This window comes from Sciurus vulgaris, assembly GCF_902686455.1.
Source record: "Sciurus vulgaris genome assembly, chromosome: X".
Classification (NCBI taxonomy): domain Eukaryota; kingdom Metazoa; phylum Chordata; class Mammalia; order Rodentia; family Sciuridae; genus Sciurus; species Sciurus vulgaris.
Window position 1 is genome coordinate 73,993,353 of NC_136471.1, and position 19,501 is coordinate 74,012,853.

General features: G+C 40.1%; 1 long non-coding RNA gene across 1 annotated transcript in view; it reads left to right on the top strand.

The window, feature by feature from the left end:
- Positions 1-10,455: 10,455 nt before the first annotated feature.
- LOC306650808 overlaps positions 10,456-19,501 on the top strand; it is a 176,946-nt gene continuing 167,900 nt past the window's right edge. The window contains exon 1 of the long non-coding RNA XR_013761033.1: positions 10,456-10,740. This is a non-coding gene — a long non-coding RNA (uncharacterized lncRNA). The remainder of the gene's footprint in view (positions 10,741-19,501) is intronic.

The following is a 19,501-nucleotide window of genomic DNA, read 5'->3' on the forward strand; positions in this document are numbered from 1 at the left end:
TTCCCTCCTCCCTCCCCCATTCTCTTTCTTCTCCTCTATTAGTCTTCCTTTCACTCCTTTATTTAGTTTTGATTGGTATTTTCTATATATACATACTGGTAAAATTCTTTGTGGTATATTTATGTATTTATATGACATGATGTTGTTAAATCCATTCCCTTTTAACTCCCCCCCTCATTTTCCTACTCTAATGATCTACCATAAGTCTTTATAATATCTGATCCCCTCCTCTCCCACCTTATTTCCCTTCTTTTGCTCTAGCTTCCACTTATGAGGGAAATCTTCTACTCTTGATTTTCTGAGTCTGGCTTATTTCATTTAGCAGGATTTTCTCCATTTCCATCCATTTACCAGCAAATGCCATTATTTTATTCTTTATGGCTGAGTAGAACTTCACTGTGTATACATACCACATTTTCTTGATCCGGTCGTGCATTGATGAGCATCTGGGTCCATTCCATAATTTGACAACTGTGAATTGTGCTGCTGTAAACAGAAGTGGCTGTGTCACTATAGTATGTTGATCTTAGTTCTTTTGGTTAAATACTGAGGAGTGGGATAGCTGGGTCATATGGTGGTTCCGTTCCTAGGTTTTGAGGAGGGTCCACACTGTTTTCCACAGTGGTTGTGCTAGTTTGCAGTCCCACCAGCAATGTACGAGTGTACCTTTTCCCCCACATTCCCTCCATCATTTATTATTGTTTGTGTTTTGATCGTGGCCATTTTGACTGGGATGAGATGAAAACTTAGTGTAGTTTTGATTTGCATTTTCCTGATTGCTAGAGATGTTGAACATTTTTTCATACATCTGTGGCCATTTGTATTTCCTCTTTTTGAGAAGTTTCTATTTAGTTCTTTGGTGCATTTATTAATTGGGTAATTTGTTTTTTAGTGTTAAATATTTTGAGTTCTTTGTATATTCTAGATATTAATCCCTTATCTGAGGAGTGTTGGACAAAGGGTTTTTTTTGCCCATTCTGTAGGCTCTCTTTACTCTCTAAATAATTTCCTTTGCTGTGTAGAAGCTTTTTAGTTTGATGGCATCCCACTTATTGATTTTTGGTTTGATTTTTTGAACTTTAAGATTCTTCCTAACAAAGTTGGTACCTGCACCTCAATGAAGGAGTGTTCATCCTATGTTTTCTTCTAACAGTTATATGGTTTCTGGTCTAATCCCTAAGTATTTGATCCATTTTGATTTGACTTTTACGCATGGTAAAAGAAGGTATCTAATTTCATTCTTGTACATATGAATATCTAGTTTTCCCAGCATCATTTGTCAAAAAAGGTTGTCTTTTCTCCAACTTACATTGTTGCCACATTTATCAAATGTCAGATGGCTTTAAGTATGTGAATTTGTCTGTGACTTCTATTCCATTGATCTTCATCTCTGTTTTGATACTAGTACCATGCTGATTTTGTTATTATAGCTCTGTAGTATAATTTGAGATTGTGTATTGTGATGCCACCTGTATCACTTTTCTTGTTCAGAATTGCTTTGGCTATTCTAGGCCTCTTATTATTCCAAATGAATTTAAGGACTGATTTTTCTAGTTCTGTGAAGAGTGTCATTTGTATTTTGGTGGGTATGGTCTTGATTGTTCTGCTTCTTTGGACAGATTTTTTCTTTTTCCTTCTAGCTTTGCAAGTCTCACCTATCATTCAAGGCTCAGCTCCTCAAAATGTTTCTGTAGAAATTAGGTCTGAGTGCCTTCTCCAAAGTCCACTGTCTATCTGGACATATATTACCTGTCTTTATCAGTGATCTAGCCAATGATGTATGGTTCTGTTGACATGTTTCTTGAAGGACATTGTATGCTATTGGAAGAAAGGGACTATGTTTAGCATTTCCTTTGCATTCCCAACATTTCTTAACATAATCTTCTGCATATTTTGCTCTTGGTAAAGATTTGCTCAGTAAATAGTCATCTAATCAATCATTGTGAAGCTTTCTCTGCCCACCAGTTTACCTGGAAGGAACCTCTCTTTCCCTACAGCTCTGTATTACCCTAAGAGTTGACTATATCCCAAAGAATTCTGATTCCTTATCTCCCTGAGATTCAGAATTCTCTTACTCATGATCCCTTTACCCCAGCCCTATCCAACCAGTTCCATTTTCTTTAGCTTTGTTTACACAGTCTAAATGTATGCTCTCATTTCCCTTCTAGGATTTGCTGCATTCCAGATTTAGTGTCTTTCATCTGTCATCATCAATCACACTGACTAATTCTCTAGGATCATATTTCAAGATCTTCTTTAGACTTCCTATTGTCAGTCTACCAAGCTCAGGGTGCTTTTCCTAATGATTAGGACTCTGGATAGAGGGCCAGATCTCTCTTGTGCCATGACCCTGGGACTGCCTAGGGAGCCCCAGATTAACTCTTGTGATTGACTACAGATTAAGACCAGCTCCTGACTCATTGACCAAGTATTTCTCAGTCTTGAATTTCTTCACTTTCTTCCTACCTCAGAAACATTTATATTTTAGATTAATTTTTCCAGTTATATTATTTATTTTGTGAGTATTCAATTGGAAGGTCTTTTGGCTATTTTCTGATCCTATTCTGAAGTTGGTTTTCTGTGTACAGTCCATGTCTCTGTTTCTCTGCCTTTTTATCTCTATCCCTCTCTCTTGAGTCTTATTCCTTTGTGAAGGCATTATTCTCACCCATGTTAGTCTAGATAGTATTTCTGGAACTGTGGTTGTAAAGTCCACTTTGAAAAGTTCCAAGATAGGGGGAGAATTGGAACATTGCTTTTAGGGCTTGTATTAACCCATTTTCTATTGCTATAACAAGATACCCAAGGCTGGGAACTTTATAAAGTAAAGAAGTTTATTTTGCTAATGCTCTGAAGACTTAAGAGTATGACTCCAACATCTGCTTTGCTTTTGTGTGGGCCCCCTTGGCTGCATCACAACGTGGCAGATGGCTTCATGACAGGAGAGCATGTGAGAGGGAGAAATCACATGGCAAGAGAAATTGGAGACATTCAGGGGTTAGAATTGCTCTTTTATTATTACTCAGTGGGAACTTCAGTTGGTGAAACCAACATTAATTCCTTCTGAAGGCAGTGCCCCTAGACCTCACCTCTTAATACCACCACATTGAGGACCAAGTTTCGAATACATGAACCTTCAGGGTGCAAGCCACATCCAAATCACAGCAGTGCTTTTAAGCAAAACACCTTCATGGCTTATGTGAGACCTCTTTGGGTAGGGGCTAGACAGTGTGGTACCAGAGTCCTGGCACTCCTTCCTTACCCTATTTTATTTTTACCTCATTCTGTTTGTAGCTAAAAGAAGTATACTTCTCTAAGTCAAGTTTTCTCAGCCTCAGCACTCTTTGGTGCTGGGGATCGAACCCAGGGCCTTGTGCTTGCGAGGCAAGCACTCTACCAACTGAGCTATCTCCCCAGCCCCAGCCTCAGCACTCTTGATGTTTTAAGCTGGATGATTCTTTGGGGCATGTGCATATAGGCTGCCCTGTGCAGTATAGGATGTTCATTAGCTTCCCTGGCCTCTACATACAGGATGCCAGTAGCACTCCCTCTCTGAGTTGTAGCTTTTCCCCCAAATATGACAACTTAAAATGTCCAATATATCCCTGTGGGGCAGGGACGGGGTGGGCAAAATCATCCCAGGTTAAGAATCGCTTTTTTATTTGGTACCAGGGATTGGACCCAGGGGTGCTCTACCACACAGTCACATCCCAGTTAAGAATTAAACTTTGTTTTATTTGTTTTTATGCAGTGCTGAGGATCGAACCTATTGCCTCACATGTGCTAGGCAAGCGCTGTACCACAGAGCTATAGCCCCAGCCCCCATCCCAGTTTTTAAGTTTTTTAAAATTTTGAAGCAGGGTTTTGCTAAGTGGCTAGGGTTTCACTAAGTTGCTGAGATGGCTTTGAAGGCACTGATCCTTCTGCTTCAGCCTTAAGAGTTGCTGGGATTACAGTTGTGTGCCATTTGTGAGAACCATTGGTGTGAGAACCATTTTTCTAGTTTCACTGTTTGTTAGTCTGCAGTCCCTGTCTGATATTCCCCTTCTACTATAGCCCTTTCCAGAACCTTGGAGAAGTCTTCACCAACTTGGTCAACAAAATCATTATGAAGCAAAGGGAACTCTAGACTTAGGAGACTTGGTTGTCAGTGCCACCAGTTACTAGTCTAGCTATGTGATTCCTGATAAATTACTTAATCTTCCATTTCCTCAACTAAAAAATGGAGATAATACTCCCATGCCACAGACTTTTTGTGTGGATTAAATATCTTCTTCTCAACATCATTATTGCTAACCATTTCTTTAAGCATTTTTGGTTTCAAAAAGATGACAGTTAATGGAGCAAGGGTTGTAGAGGGCAGATGTCAACAGTGTGGCAACCCACAGGGGCATAGGAAAAGAAAGTCACATGCTTGGAAGGAAGAAAAACAAAGACATTGGTTTCCAAATCTAGGTGAGCATCAGAATCATCTGGAGGCATTTAAAAAAACTTTACTTTTTTGTGCCAGGGATTGAACCCAGAGGCACTTAACTACTGAACCTCATCACCAGCCCTTTTTATTTATTTTGAGAGAGGTTCTCACTAAGTTGCTTAGGACCTCACTAAGTTGCTGATGCTGGGATCCTTGAAATAGGGATCCTTCTGCCTTGGGTTCCCAAGTGGCTGGGATTATAAGCGTTTGCTATTGCACCTAGCTGGAGGCATTTTTTTTTTTTTAAAGGGATGGAGTCCTGAACAGTATACAAGTTGTCCCAAATGTCAATATGTGGGTATGGGACATAGGATCTGTACCAAACGAGTTCACCAGTGAATTCTTAGAAACTTTTTGTTGTTGTTGTTTTGGGGATGGAACCCAGGGCCTCACTCATGCTAGGCAAATGTTCTACCATTGAACTGTACCCCCAGGCTTCCTGTGGATTTTTTTTTCAGTACTGGGGATTGAACCCAGGGGTGCTTTACCATTGAGCTACATCCCCAAACTTTTTATTTTGAGTGAGGGTCTCACTAAGTTGCCCAAGCTGGTCTCAAACTTGCAATACTCCTGCTTCTACCTCCCAAGTAACTGGGATTACAGGCATGTACCACCATCCCTGGCACCTTCCTGTGGATTCTAATCACAACTCACGTTTGGGCACCACAGTTAGAAAATCTGTAAGGTCTCTTTTAGCTCTGATAGCCAGTGATTATATAATGTGTCCAACTATGCCATATAATACAAACTGGAATTGCACTTTTGGAGCATGGTTTTAGGGAATTCATGTGTTGTTTTTGGAGACTGAATTGAAGAATGACCACCTGGTTTAAGAGAATAAAGCAACTTCTGGAAGCATATTTGCACTTTTAAGGAGGGAAGAAGTGGGCAGTTCCATGAGGCCTTAATCAGCAGTTGTCTTAATTTCACTAATTAAAGAGCACAAACCTACAAACTTTCTGTGAATAAACGTCAGTCAGTAGCCCATAGGACAGGGAAGATTAGGTCAGGAGGGAGCATGACATATGCAGTGGATGGACCCAGAAATATCCTATTGATCAGAGGACTGACTGTAAGGTTGGTACAGAAGGATATGTAACTTCAAAGACAGATTTTTTTTTCTTCTTTGGTACTAGGAATTGAACTCAGGCATGCTTTATCACTGAGCTCAATCCCCAACTGTTTTTATTTTTTATTTTGAAATAGGGTCTCATAAGTTGCTGAGACTGATCTTGAATGTGTGATTCTCTTGCCTCATCCTCCAGAGTAGCTGGGAATACAGGCATCCACCGACATGCCCAGCATGTCCTAAAGACTAAAGACTGATCTTTAGGATAAAGATGGAGAAGGTCTTTATGTTCTAGAAGGCTGTGGAGGCTTTGGAAATACAGCAGGGCATAACCTAGAGCTTGGGCTTTAGGATATGAGTAGCTTCTTTGCCACTGACTCTCACCCTAGACTGTGCTGAGGAATAAGCAGAAGGAACTGGGTGGGATGTCCCATTAGCTATGGATGACAGAGAGGCCAACATGTGGAACTACTTCAGTTATTTCAGATCAGAGTTCAGTGCTCTGTCTACTTAGCTGAATCTCTGTTGGTGTTTGTTTTGGTTGCCCTTGGTTTCTTGGTCAAACCTCTTTGCAAATTCCAACCTCGAATTCAGTGAACAAAGGGAGGAGGAGGGGGATTTTCCATGCTGTATTAGTTTTCTATTGCTGTGTAACAAATAACTACAAATTCATTGACTTACATTTATTTACTGAATATTTGTTACCTCACAGTATTTTCTGGGTCAAGGGTCCAGGTATGTCTTGGCTGGGTTCTTTGTTCAGGGTCTCATTGACTGAAATTATGGTGTTGGCTAGGGCTGCAGTCTCATTGGACTCCTCTTCCAAGATCTCAGATTTTTGGCAGAATTTTTTTCCTTCTAGTTGTAGGACTGAGGTCTCCATTTTCCTTCTGGCTGTTGGCTGGAGACCATGCTCAGCTCCTATAGGCTGTCCTCAGGTCCTTGCTATGTGGTCCCTTCCATGGGAAGTTCATGACATGATTGTTTGCTTTTTCAAGACCAATAGAAGAAGCTCTGCTGCTTTGAATGTGTCTGATTTATTGCAGAGTCTTCAACTGTTTAGGTCAGGCCCACCCAGAATAATCTCCCTAAATTAAAGTTAATTAATTAGGGACTTCAGTTACATTTGAGAAATCCCTTAAAGCAGTACCTAGCTTCACATTTGATTGAATAAGTGGGGGGAGATTTATACACCAGGGGCCAGGAATCTTAGGAAACCATCTTAGACTTCTGTCTACAATATATACAACTTGTTTAAGAAGAGGTGTGGTAATGGGGCCCAGAGAGTAAACTTCCCAGGGAAGTGGCTGGATTGTATTCTTTTAGGTTAAGACTTTTCCCACCTAGTTACATATAATATCAGGGAATGTGATTAAGCTGTTACCCAAGTCTCTTTAGCAACCCGTGGCTCCTCTTAGAAGAGGGATGCTTTTGTTATGATCTGTGCCATCTTCTCCTTGCTACTTAAGTTGCCGATTTGGCTTACAGAGCAAATATGCTATTCAGTCGTTCTTCCAGCTGTGATTTTCAAGTGAGATTAGATTGTGACTTGAAACAGAATCAAGGACATTGTGGCATAGAGGAAAGATATTCCCTTGCAGAAAGACCTTTCCAGCCCTTTGCAAGTGTTCTTTCTCCAAGTGCTTCTAGCTAGCGTGTGGAAAAGACAGATGACAAAGAAATCACAGTCAACAAGGAAGTTATATGGTTTCAGGCCTCGGTGACTACCCAGTGGGGAGAAGGGTGGAGGGAGTTGTCTCTTTGGGGAGCAAGGAGAAACTCCTATTAATGTGAGGACCCCAGAAGACCCATGAGATTATTCATGGATTTGTTTGTGTACTTATCTGGAGCAACTTGGGTAATTGAGTTTGCTAGAGTAATAACAGTAATGATTAACACTATATTTTGGCAGTGCTGGGGATGGAACCCAGGGCTTTGTACATGCTAGGCAAGCATTCTACCACTGAACTACTTTCCAGCCCCATTGCTAATATTTTTGAGTGCTTTCTAGTATTCTAAACTTTTATGTATATTAAATCTTTTAAAGTAGGTTCTATAATTATCTGTGTTACATATGAGGAAAATGAGACATAGGGAAGTTAAATGTGAATTATCCTGAACTCTAGTTAATGATATACCTGCAAAAGTGTTTAGGGGGAAGTGTACTGATGTCTGCAGCTTATTATATGATATAATAACAAAAAAAGTGATGTTGTGACAGATGGTAGATGGTTAGAGAGGCATGTATATGTTAAAGCAACTATAGCAAAATGTTAGTGGCAGGATCTAGTGATGAGTATATGGGTGTTCACTATAAAATTCTTTCAACTTTTTTACATGTTTGAAAATTTTCCTAATAAACGTTCAGGGAAAAGTAAATTATCCAAGATCACATAACTAGTAATGATGAAGCCTGGATTCCAGTCCATGTAGTCTGTCTCCAAAGTATGGACTCTCAACTACTCTGCTAAATTGCTCCTCAGAAGCTATGGTTTTCCAGGAGTTACTTTGAATTGAATTCTCTCTCTTTTTTTTCTTTCTTTTGAACCCAGAGATGCTTAACCACTGAGCCACATCCCTAACCTTTTTTTTGTTTTTTAAAAATACTTTTTATTTGTTCTAATTAGTTATACATGACAGTAGAATGCCAGTCCTTTTTTTATATTTTATTTTGAGACAGAGTCTCATTAAGTAGCTCAGGGCCTCACTAAGTGCTGAGGCTGGCTTTGAACTTGCCACCCTACTGCCTTAGCCTCCCAAAATGTTAGGATTACAGGCATGCACCCTGTGCCTGGCTGGAAATAGAATTCTTGAAATCAGGTTGCTTTCTCAAGTCAATTTATAAGCTTTGCTATAGAAGCTATGGGACAGTATAACAGTTTCTGCCACAAGGAGCTCAGGGTCTTGCTGGTGAGACAAAATAACACACATCTGAATAATTCTGAGAGGGAATAATAAAACTGAGGGATTTGGAGTTCTGGAGGAGGCCTGGTGGAAGCTGAAGGCATGGGTTGGATCACTGGCATTCTTCTCAAAGATTCAAGGGAAGGAGGAGAATTGAGAGAATTGGTGTAGTTTAAGATGTTTCAGGTAGAGGAGTGGACTGAGATGGGGCCTGGTAAGACTATCTTGTAGGTATAGTAGGAGGCGAGATCATCTGCCAAGAAAAGTAGGCAGAGGCTAGTACATTAAGGAAAGTGGACGAGAATTGAAACCATTCTTTGGGCAGTGAACATGAGATGACTAGAAAGTATGTTGGGTAGTTGGTAGATCCTAGATGGGGTCAGAGGACAAGCACTAGTTCTATATTTCTTTTCTTTTTTTTTTCTTTTGTGGTACTAGAGACTGAACCCAGGGCCTTGCACATGCTGGGCCAGTTCTCTACCACTAAGCTACATTCCCATCCCCCCTATATTTATTTTTTTTTCTTTTTTCCTCCTCCTCTTTTTCTCCTTCTTCTGATTCTCCTCCTCTTCCTCCTGCTTCTCCTTCTCTTTCCTCTTCCTTTTCCGTTTTGTAGTGCTAGGCATGGAATCCAGGGCCTCACACATGCTAAGCAAGAACATTACCACTGAGCTACATCTCTAGCCCTCCCTCTATATCTCTTTGGTTAAGTTCCTTGTAGTCCATTAGAAACAGGATAGGACAAGGCAGGCAGTGAACTAGGGTCAGAAGACGGGAAGGAGACCAAGGAGCCTAAGGTGACTTTGACAAGAGAGTGATAATGGAGTATAGGAAATTTAGCTCTGCCTATTCTTGAAAGTCCTGAACCTTGTGGTTCAGGTAAGAATTTAGCTATCCCTTCATCCTGTCATTAACTTAAAAACCTTTCAAACCTTGGTGCCAACTCTGGCTACCTTATCTCAGACAGTTCTCTCCACTGTCTAGATGGTGCCCTTAAGACTTGATTGAAACCATACTCCCAAAGGTTACCAAGTCGAATGGTATATTCCGTGCTCATTTTCTTGACTGCTTTTCTCTGTACTCACCCCTCTTCCTAACAACTCTTCTCCCTTGTTGTTCTCTTGGGTTTCCTATTCTCTGATGGTTCTTTCTCAGTCTCCTTGGTTGACCCATTCTACTTATTCTTACCATTTCTCAAAGTCATTGGCTCTTTTCCATCCTTGCTTTTTCAGTCACAGTATCCCTCAGATCTCTGGGATATCCTATTTACTTCCATGGCTTTAACAATGACCTCAAGATGATTTCAGTCTCTCCCTGAACTTTTTCTTTTTTCTTTTTTTTTTCAGTGCTGGGGATGAAACCCAGGGTCTCATGCATTCAAGGCAAGCACTATACCACTGAGTTATATCTCCAACCCTGACCTTTTTCTTGATCCTCAGGTTCACATATTCAATTTGGCTGGTGGAACCTTCACCTAGATGTCCCTTAGACATTTCAACTTCAACGTATCTTAAACTGAGAGTCATTTTTTCAAGTCTGTGGATGTTTCCCCAATATAGATATGAGCTCCTGGAGTACAAAGCCTGGGTTCCTTGGCTGTCTTCATACACTGGAGCTAAGCCAGGATCACAGTGAGAAGAAGGGATCTTCTTTTTGCACAAGCCTCAGCAAAGACTGATCTTGTAGGAGCGAGTTAATAGCAGTATAGAAGAGGGCTGGGTGAGGATGGGCACTGCTGTGCTTTGTACATGGATCTGATTCATATACACTGGGCACATCAGCTCTGTGCTCTTGGCACCTAGTCTCCCTACTTCAGCACTTGCTCATACTCGTATGGACTCATGCCCGGACCTTTATCCTGTCTGCTGGGGAAGCACCCCCTCACACATTCTTCACATGCCACCCTCATCAGCTTCAATTTAGATAACCTTCAGACTCGGGGAACAGAGTGGAGGATGGGGCTTGAGAAAACAATGCATATCTTTCTTTTTCAGTGCTGAGGATTGAACCCAGGGCCTCATGCATGCTAGGCAAGCACCCTACCACTGAGCTACACCCCCAGTCCTGTCCTTTGTTTTTGGCTACCATTTTTCATTTTCTGTGCAAAATCCTGTGGGTGCAGCCTAGGAAGTCATTGTTATCTTTACTTTCTAGATGAGAATATTTAGGTCTTAAAAGAAGTAGAGGAGGGCCTAGAGTCTTGGGCTGCTCATTTCTAGTCCAGAGCATTTGCCACTGACCTGCAGAGCTAAGCCAAGAATCAGTTTCTGGGAGGTCCTGGTTTCTAAGTCAGGTAAGCACTCAGCACTTAAGGAGCTGCTGGAGCTGTCAGAGCTGGGATTCTGTTTGCTTTGCTTAGGAGATGGTGGGGCAATCAGAGAGCTGGGGCCTATGAACTGCTATGAGAAGGGAAGGAGGGGCTTGGGATTTGGGCCCAGGAATTCCCATCAGGAATGAAACACTTTCCACCTGCCGCTGCCTGAAGCGCCTAACTCCGTCATGGAATTTGCGTGCAGACAGTTAGATCGGACTTTGGAAACAGAGGATGAAAAACGAGTTTCCTTCTTTCTGTTCACAGAGGCCAGCCAAGAGCCAGAGCCAGAGCTGGAACCAGGCCTCTGGTCGTAAACTAAACAACAGAACCAGTTATCGGTTTCAAGTCTGACTGACTCTTCTTGTAAGGACTTTGGAACTTGGGGAGGCTCCCTTACTGTCTATAAACCAGCAGAAAGTTAGAAGTGTAGTTGTCGAGACCCCAGATGGAATGGTAGGCATACTGGAAGGTAGAGTAGAAGGTTAAAATTGCTGCTTTGAATCTGTTTAGGATTTTTATGACTCTAGTTCTCCCATTATATGTTTGAAATGCTTGCTTGATTGGGGCATGGAGGTAGCAATTAGGTAAGCAATCCCGAGGCACTGACTACCTTAGAACTGGGGGCTGGTAATGTAAAGAGAGGTAACTTACTGGGGCCTGGGGGCCACTATATCTTCTATGGTTTGAATGTTCATCACCTCTGGAACTCATGTTGGGGTTTCATTGTTGTGATGGTTTCTGGGGGGTGGTTTCTTTGGGAGGTGTTTGGGTTGCAAGGACTCCACCCTCATGAGAATGCTATTTTTGTGCAGGTGAGTTTGTTATCATGACAGTGGATTCACCCTTTTTATCCCCCCTACTCTCTTTGTTCTTCCATGAAATAATTCAGCAAAGATGCGGTCCCTCATTCTTGGACTTCCCAGCCTCCAGAACGATGAGCTAATAAATTTATGTCATTGTAAATTTGCCAGTCTGTGGTATTTTGTTATAGTAGCACAAATGAAACTAAGACAGTGTCCTAGCAGACTAGAACTCTAGTCAACTCTTGACTGCATGGGAGCCAAATATATAATGTGTGACCTTGTCAAGCCACCTGTCTTTGACCCTTGGCTCTTCCACATACTAACTGTGGGACAAAGGCATATCTGCTCACCCTTCTGGGTCTCAATTGACTTTTCTATTAAGTGGGGATAATACTAATTTACTTCACAGGGCTATTGAGAGGCTTAAATATCCATAATGCATATGAAAAGGCTTTATAAACCCACAAAGGTTCATGCAGATATAAGGGGTCAATATCATTATTACCATATGGTCTTCAGGCTTCTCCTGTTAGCACCCCTAGGAGAGAATAAGGAAATACAAGGATGAAGGGGAAATGCAAGTCAGTCAAGTTTAGTTCAGGTGACCTCTAAAGAGGAGAAATGTATGGTTGAGGGAGGTTGGAGCTCTTTCAATGGTGTCCCTTCTCCTGGGTGTATGTTTACCATGTCCTCAGGAGGAGGGGTGGGTGCTAAGTCATGCCTTCGGTTTTTGGCCGTAACTCCTTCTTGGATGTCATCCTTAGTTGTCTCACTGCCTGGAGTTTGATCAGGCAAATAAAAGTAAATTTAGGATTTAGAATCCTATCAAGGACCAGTCAACTTTACATCAGAATGAAGATTGACTCCATAAATACTGACTGAGCCAACAATCAGCTCAACTATAGAGGCATTATGGAGTCTGGGAAGGGCACTGGACTAGGAGTCAAGCAATCAGTTCTACTCTGGCTCTGCTCCTGACCAGCTCAGAAACCTTGCATGAGTCTCAGAGATATATGTGTATTATCAAATGACGTGGAGTTTGTGAAAACCTCTTCTATCCTATAGGCAGCATATAAATGGAAGCAGTTATTGTTATTATTTATATGATTTTTTTTCCATGTAGGGAACTGTTACATTTGTTATTGTATCCTCAAATGTGTCATTTTTGGTTGCAAAAGGGACCAGGTTTGTTGGATTGGTATATGCCATTATACTAGAAAAACAATTGAACATGCTGGACCTATTTTTTTTTTTTTTGCAGTGCTGGGGATCGAACCCAGGGCCTGTGCTTGCAAGGCAAGCACTCTACCAACTGAGCTATCTCCCCAGCCCGGACCCAGTGTTTTTATCATCATAATCACATTCAAATAACAGGTTTATTTGTTAGTGAAGGGGGACCCTGAAGGTCTCTGCTCAGGTATAGGGTTTCTTTTTAGGGTGATGGAAATATTCTGGCATTAGAGGGTGATGATGGTTGCACAACATTGTGAATATCTTAAAAAAATACTGTAACTGCTTTAAAATGGTGAATTTTATCTTGATTTTAAAAAGTGGCAAAGCAACAACAAAACTAACTCTTGTCCAGAGGCTTGCTGGCAATGAAGCCTGGATCTGAAACTGTGAGAAAAGGCCAGGGTAGGTAAGTCAAACATCGCATCTATGGTGTATTAGGGGAGAATTTTGGCGTGTGCACACATAGGAAAGGGTGAGGAAGAACACAAGAACTTGCGTAGCATGACTAAGGCTCTGGGTTTGATTCCTAGCATGACAAAAAATCAAAAACAAACAAAAGAACACCACATTCAAGAAACAGTCAAGATGGAGTAGCATCCATAACTGTATGGAAATGGTGGTCGTGGTGCCATTTTTGGTATTCTCATCTAAAGGTTCTACTGTTGGCTAAGCAGTCTGTATTTTCTTATCCAAGTAGCAGAGAGAGCTAATTACTGTTATAAATGAAAACAGATTGACCAACCATTATGGTTTGCTGAGGACTGATGGATCTCCTGGGATGAAGTATTTTATTTTTCTTTTGAGAGGATGTCTCCTTATGTTGATAAGAGTGGCCTTGAACTTGAGATTCTCCTGCTTCAGCCTCCAAACTAGTTGGAATTATAGGCATGTGATAGTGTGTTTGGACAAGGACTTTCAATATTAAAAGTAGGAATGTTCTGGGAAAACCAGGTTGTCCTAGAACAAGTACCCCTGCTAGTAGAGAGAGTGAAAGGTTCAAGGAATGCCTCACAATCCTCTGGTTTAGGTTACACTGAAATGTCATCCCTGGCTGAGATAGGTGAAAATCATTCAGAAAGGAAGTCAAAAAGAAAAACATTTCTGAAGGATACTGGGCAATGATTGTGATTGCCAAGAGGAGGATAAAGAGAACACAGTGTCAGGGATGACAAAGAAGTATTGTGTGTGTGTGTGTGTGTGTACTTCTGGGGCCTTAGAAGTGATAAGGGGTGATGACCACACAGCACAGAAATAATTTTGGAAGCAAGAGATTATTTTTATGTAAAGCACAAGGAATGAGCATATGAACTAGGATATGGGAAGTAGTGAAAAATTGTGTTCCTAGGGCGGCTTGCTTTATTTTGATGCTGACAGAGGTTATCACACCTCGATCTCAAATGGCCAACTCAATTAGGCATCCTTTGGGACCTGCATTTAAGACAATATATTAATTACATTATTTACTGAATGCCTACCATGAACTAGGTTATGTGCTGGAGTGTATTAGGGATAAAATGGTTAACAAGGTTAGCATGATTTCTACCCCCATGGAACCTGCAGTCAGGTAATGATTTAAAGCAAGAGACTGAGAGAATCTAGGAATCTAGAGAATCTAATGTGACCTTGGGAGTCAGGAAAACATCTTTCTAGAGGAAATGAGTTTAATTATAAGCTTGGAGAATTAATAAGGACTTGCTAGTTGAATAGATGGGGGACAGGATTCCCAGGAAAAGGGGAAAGTATGGGCAAAGACAAAAGGGAGAGCATGTGCATTTGGAAAATAATGGTATGGTCCAATATAGCTTGATTGGGCTGTAATTCTCCAAATGTAGTCCATAGTCCATCTGTATAAGAGTTGCACAGGCTGTTTCTTAAAAGGGAAGATTTTCAACTATACTAATCTTCTGAGAATATGCATCTTGATTTGTTCCTTTGGGATTCTGATGCATCATAATGTTCAAGAACCACTGGCAAACATCTGTATATTCATGTATCAAGAAAAAGAATGTGAATGTGTGTGTGTATGTGCATGCATGTGTGTCTGTGTTGTTTAGGAGTGTGTGTGTGTGTGTATAATTTGTACATATATTATATATATAATATATACTAACATATAATATATATATATATTATATAAATAATTTGGTTCCAGGGATTGAACCCAGAAGTGCTTAACCAATGGGCAATTTCCCCAGTCCTTTTTATTTATTTTTCATTTTGAGACAGGCTCTCACTAAGTTGCTTAGGGCCTTGCTCAGTTGCTGAGGCTTGTCTTGAACTCGCAGTCCTCATGTCTCAGCCTCCTGAGCAGCTGGGATTATAGGCATGCACTACTACTCTCCAGCCTCTAAATAGAATTTTAGACAGGAGGGAGGCACCAAAGTTTTGAAAGGCCTTTTTCTAAATTTTTTCACAAGTTCAAAGACTGCTCTTACTAATGTCAGTGTCTCAAGATCTTCTTCCCCAGCTCCTCTTCCTCAGCTCTTCCCAGGGCCAAGGGGATCCAGTACAAGGATACACTTGTCATTCATTTCAGGCACAGCTGGGGAACTCTGTTGACTATAATAATATAGACTTTATCTAGCAGGCAATGGAAATCCACTTGTTTTAGTCAGATTTTTCACTGCTGTGACTAAAGGACCTGACCAAAGTTTAGGGAAGGAAAAGTTTATTTGGGGGCTCATGGTTTCAGAGGTCTCAGTCCATGGACAGAAGACTCATTCCTCAGGGCTCAATTTGAAGATGAACATCATGGCGGAAGAGTGTGGCAGAAGGAAGCAGATCACATGATGATTAGGAAGCAGAGAGAGAGAGACTTCACTTATCAGATATAAGTATATACCCCAAAGCCATGTCCCCAATGTCCCACCTCCTCCAGCTGCACCCCACCTGCCTTGAGTTAACACTCAGTTAATCACATGAGGGATTAATTCACTGAATAGGTTAAGCTATAATCCAATTATTTCTCCTCCAAACCTTCTTGTGCTGTCTCACACATGAACTTTTTTTTTTTATTTAATAATGTATTTTTTTTATTGTAAACAAATGGGATACATATTGTTTCTCTGTTTGTACATGGTGTAAGGCATACCATTTGTGTAATCATAAATTTACATACAGTAATGTTGTTTGATTCATTCTGTTATTTTTTCCCTTCTCCCCACCCCTCCCACCCCTCTTTTCCCTCTATACAGTCCTTCCTTCCTCCATACATGCCTACCTCCCTAACCCTAACTCTAACCCTAACACAAACCCTTCCCTCCCCCCATTATATGTCATCATCCACTTATTAGCGATATCGTTTGTCCTTTGGCTTTTTGAGATTGGCTTATCTCACTTAGCATGATATTCTCCAATTTCATCCATTTGCGTGCAAATGCCATAATTTTATCATTCTTAATGGCTGAGTAATATTCCATTGTATATATATACCACAGTTTCTTTATCCATTCATCAATTGAAGGACATCTAGGTTGGTTCCACAGTCTGGCTATTGTGAATTGAGCAGCTATGAACATTGATGTGGCTGTATCTCTATAGTATGCTGATTTTAAGTCCTTTGGGTATAGGCCAAGGAGTGGGATAGCTGGGTCAAATGGAGGGTCCATTCCAAGTTTTCTAAGGAATCTCCACACTGCTTTCCAGAGTGGCTGCACTAATTTGCAGCCCCACCAGCTATGTATGAGTGTACCTTTCTCCCCGCATCCTCGCCAACACCTGTTGTTGCTTGTATTCTTGATGAATGCCATTCTAATTGGGGTGAGATGGAATCTTAGGGTGGTTTTGATTTGCATTTCTCTTATTACTAGAGATGTTGAACATTTTTCCATATGTTTGTTGATTGCTTGTAGATCTTCTTCTGTGAAGTGTCTATTCATTTCCTTAGCCCATTTGTCGACTGGATTATTTGTATTCTTAGAGTAGAGTTTTTTGAGTTCTTTATAGATTCTGGAGATTAGCACTCTATCTGAAGTATGATTGGCAAAGATATTCTCCCACTCTGTAGGCTCTTTCTTCGCATTGCTGATAGTTTCCTTTGCTGAGAGAAAGCTTTTTAGTTTGAATCTATCCCAGTTATTGATTCTTGCTTTTATTTCTTGTGCTATGGGAGTCCTGTTAAGGAAGTCTGGTCCTAAGCCGACATGTTGAAGATCTGGACCTACTTTTTCTTCTATAATCTGCAGGGTCTCTGGTCTGATTCTGAGGTCCTTAATCCATTTTGAGTTTAGTTTCGTGCAGGGTGAGAGATATGGGTTTAGTTTCATTCTGTTGCATATGGATTTCCAATTCTCCCAGCACCATTTGTTGAAGAGGCTATCTTTTCTCCATTACATATTTTTGGCACCTTTGTCTAGTATGAGAAAATTGTATTTATTTGGGTTTGTGTCCGTGTCCTCTATTCTGTACCATTGATCTACCTGTCTATTTTGGTACCAATACCATGCCGTTTTTGTTACTATTGCTTTGTAGTAGAGTTGAAGATCTGGTATTGCAATACCCCCTGTTTCACTCTTCCTGCTAAGGATTGCTTTAGCTATTCTGGGTTTCTTATTCTTCCAGATGAATTTCATAATTGCTTGCTCTATTTCTGTAAGGTACGTCATTGGGATTTTAATTGGAATTGCATTGAATCTGTATAGCTCTTTAGGTAGTATGGCCATTTTGACAATATTAATTCTTCCTATCCAAGAACATGGGAGATCTTTCCATCTTCTAAGGTGTTCTTTAATTTCTTTCTTTAGTGTTCTGTAGTTCTCATTGTAGAGGTCTTTCACCTCTTTTGTGAGATTGATTCCCAAGTATTTTATTTTTTTCGAGGCTATTGTGAATGGGATAGTTTTCCTAATTTCTCTTTCTGAAGATTCATCACTTATGTATAAAAATGCGTTGGATTTATGAGCATTGATCTTGTAACCTGCTACGTTACTGAATTCACTTATGAGTTCTAAGAGTTTTCTGGTGGAATTTCCAGGTTCCTCTAAATATATAATCATGTCATGAGTGAACAGGGATAGTTTGAGTTCTTCTTTTCCAATTCGTATCCCTTTAATTTCTTTGGTTTGCCTAATTGCTCTGGCTAGAGTCTCAAGAACGATGTTGAATAGAAGTGGTGAAAGAGGGCATCCCTGCCTTGTTCCAGTTTTTAGGGAGAATGCTTTCAGTTTTTCACCATTTAGAATGACATTAGCCATGGGCTTAGCATAAATGGCCTTTACAATGTTAAGGAATGTTCCCATTATCCCTATTTTTTCTAGTGTTTTGAGCATGAAGGGGTGCTGTATTTTATCAAATGCTTTTTCTTCATCTATTGAAATAATCATGTGATTCTTGACTTTAAGTCTATTGATATGGTGAATTACATTTATTGATTTCCGGATGTTGAACCAACCTTGCATCCCTGGGATGAAACCCACTTGATCATGGTGCACTATTTTTTTAATATGTTTTTGTATGCAATTTGCTAAAATTTTGTTGAGAATTTTTGTGTCGATGTTCATTAAGGATATTGGTCTGAAATTTTCTTTCCTTGATGAGTCTCTGTCTGGTTTAGGTATCAGTGTGATATTGGCTTCATAGAATGAGTTTGGGAGGGTTTCCTCCTCTTCTATTTTATGGAATACTTTGAGAAGTATTGGAATGAGCTCTTCTTTAAAGGTTTTGTAGAACTCGGCTGAGAACCCATCTGGTCCCGGACTTTTCTTTGTTGGTAGGCTTTTGATGACTTCTTCTAATTCAGTATTTGAAATTGGTCTATTTAAATTGTGTATGTCTTTCTCATTCAGTTTAGGCAATTCGTATGTCTCTAGAAACCTGTTGATGTCTTCGAAATTTTCTATTTTGTTGGAGTATAGATTTTCAAAATAGCTTCTAATTATGTTTTGTATTTCCATCCTGTCTGTTGTGATATTTCCTTGTTCATTACGAATTTTAGTGATTTGGGTTTTCTCTCGTCTTCTCTTTGTTAGTGTGGCTAAAGGTTTATCAATTTTGTTTATTTTTTCAAAGAACCAACTATTTATTTTGTCAATTTTTTGTATTGTTTCTTTTGTTTCAATTTCATTGATTTCAGCTCTGAGTTCAACTATTTCCTGTCTTCTACTACTTTTGGTGCTGGTCTGTTCTTCTTTTTCTAGGGCTTTGAGCTGTAGTGTTAGGTCGTTTATTTGTTGAGTTTTACTTCTTTTATTAAATGCGCTCTATGAAATAAATTTCCCTCTAAGTACTGCTTTCATAGTGTCCCAGAGATTTTGATATGATGTTTCTTTGTTCTCATTTACCTCTAAGAATTTTTTAATTTCCTTCCTAATATCTTCTGTTATCCATTCATCATATAATAGCATATTGTTTAATCTCCAGATGTTGCAATAGTTTCTGTGTTTTACTCTTTCATTTATTTCTAACTTCCATCCATTATGATCTGATAGAATACAAGGCAGTGTCTCTATCTTCTTGTATTTGCTAACATTAGCTTTGTGGCATAATATATGGTCTATTTTAGAGAAGGATCCATGTGCTGCTGAGAAGAAAGTGTATTCGCTTTTGGTTGGATGGTATATTCTATAAATGTCCATTAAGTCTAAATTATTGATTGTGTTATTGAGATCTATGGTTTCTTTGTTCAATTTTTGTCTGGAAGATCTGTCCAGTGGTGAGAGAGGCATGTTAAAATCACCTAGTATTATTGTGTTATGGTCTATTTGGTT